We start from the raw sequence: 1925 nt of genomic DNA, 5'->3' as shown, positions 1-1925 counted from the left end.
CCGGCACCGGCACCGGCATCGCCTTCCCAGTACCAGAACCAGCATCACCACCCCGGTACCAGCATCACTGTCCCAGTACCAGCACCACTGTCCCAGAACCAGCATCACCACCCCGGTGCCAGCATCACTGTCCCAGTACCAGCACCACTGTCCCAGTCCCAGCACCCTGGTTCACCCCAGCACCAGCATCACCGCCCCAGTACTGGCATCCCCACCCCATGGCACCCCCGGTACCAGCATCCTTACCCCATCCAGATACCAATATCCCGAGCACCGGCACCTCTCCCCCATCCTGGTACCATCACCCCCAGTACCAGCATCCCCCATCCCAGTAGGAGCAACCCCCTCCAGGGGACCCCCCCAAAGGGCCACCCCACGGGCTGCCGTCATGGCCACACAGTGCCAGGACACCGCAGTTGGGAACAGCCGTTGCCCTGAGGGGCAGAGACAGTGAGGACAAAACCAACCCAAAATTACCCCAAACCCCCTCCATCCCCACCGCCGGGGCAGGACGGGGCAGCACACGCACATTGGCATTGCAGGGTCACCGGTGCCGGCCCCATCCCTTCCCCTCTGCCATGGAAATCATTTCCCCCCCCCCCCAGATATCATCATTGGGATGGCAAACTATTGGCACAGGAAAACCATTGTGGGGATAGGAAATCCTCATGGGGAAGGGAAACCATCACCAGCATCACCAGCTCCGCCCCAGAACCAGTGCGAGCGGCCAGGGCCATACGCAGACACGTATACATATGTATATGTACCATGCACGTAATCACTCTTCAGACTCCACACTTTCCTGGCCCTAGGAGTTTTGTCCCGGGATGAGGACCCAGCCAAGCCAAAGCAGGATTTTCCAGTCCACGGCATCTCATTCCCAAAAGGGTGGTGGGGAGCAGCACCCTGGGCCCAGCCTGGAAAGATGCTGCCAGCATCCCCAGCTGGGAGAAAAGTCCCTTTTCCAGAGGGAGGAAAACCACAAGGATTAGCATCAACGCCGAGAGGACGGAGGCGTCAGCATTTTTTTGGTGGCAGGGATGGGCCGGCTCGACTCGCCCGGCCGAGCAGGGGGCCCAGCTCTCGGGGTGCCCTGCGGCCGTCTGGGCTCATGGGGGCTGCTCCCCCCGCACCGGGGAAATCAGGTTGAACCTCCCTTGTTTCCAGCCAACCCTGTAATTAGCGCTTGGCCCATGATGGCGAGCAGGATCCAGCCCTGGGAAGGAGCCGTGGCCGCCTCAGGGTGTGAAGCAGAGATCAGCTGAGCCCAGAAAACTCATCGCACACCTGGCCGGTGAGTAGGCATTGCCAGCCAGGGCTTGCCATCCTTCTCCATGTGCTCCCCCTGTTTTCCCTTCTCATTCCCAGCCCTAGCAGTGCTGCCCCAGGGCTCAGGATGCTCTTGCAAAGGGTGATTGAGCCCCACGGGGACCCCATCTGCAGGCACGGATCCACCCACAAGGGCTTTGCCACCCCCCCGAGTGATGCCCAAATCCCAAATCCCTCCTTCCAAGGTGGCTGCGCTGGGGACGAGCACCCTCCAGCCCGAGGACAGGGGATTCACTGCCACCTGACCCTCTCCCCAAAACTCCAGGGGGGCTTTGCCACCCTTTCTGGGAATGGCCGTGACCGTGGGGACCCCGTGGCGGTGACTCAGGGGTGCCAGGGGTTGTGAAACAGGCCTGGGATGGTTTGGGAGACGCCTCCACACAGCCCCGCCAAGCCCAGCTGCCCCGGGGAGCCCGTCGGGGGAACAAGCCACGACAGCGTCTGGGCTTTGCGCGGCGGCCGACCCGTCAGGCAGGTTTCCTGGAGCAGCGAGCTGAGCCAGAGAGAACCATCCGGGGCCGGGCATGCCCCTCTGCCTGCTTGCAGGCTGACGGAGCCCGCCCCGGCTCCCTCCTCACCGCCGAAGCCATGCGGGC

The 1925-nt window shown here is 63.0% G+C and overlaps 1 protein-coding gene across 1 annotated transcript in view; it reads right to left on the bottom strand.

The window, feature by feature from the left end:
- The window catches only part of DUSP11 (dual specificity phosphatase 11), an 8070-nt gene that overhangs the window by 5805 nt on the left and 340 nt on the right, over positions 1-1925 (bottom strand). The window lies entirely within an intron of this gene.

The sequence above is a fragment of the Egretta garzetta genome, unplaced genomic scaffold, assembly GCF_000687185.1.
Source record: "Egretta garzetta isolate BGI_Z169 unplaced genomic scaffold, ASM68718v1 scaffold238, whole genome shotgun sequence".
Lineage (NCBI taxonomy): Eukaryota > Metazoa > Chordata > Aves > Pelecaniformes > Ardeidae > Egretta > Egretta garzetta.
The sequence above is the reverse complement of the archived record's forward strand: the minus strand, read 5'-3'. Positions and strand labels throughout refer to the sequence as shown.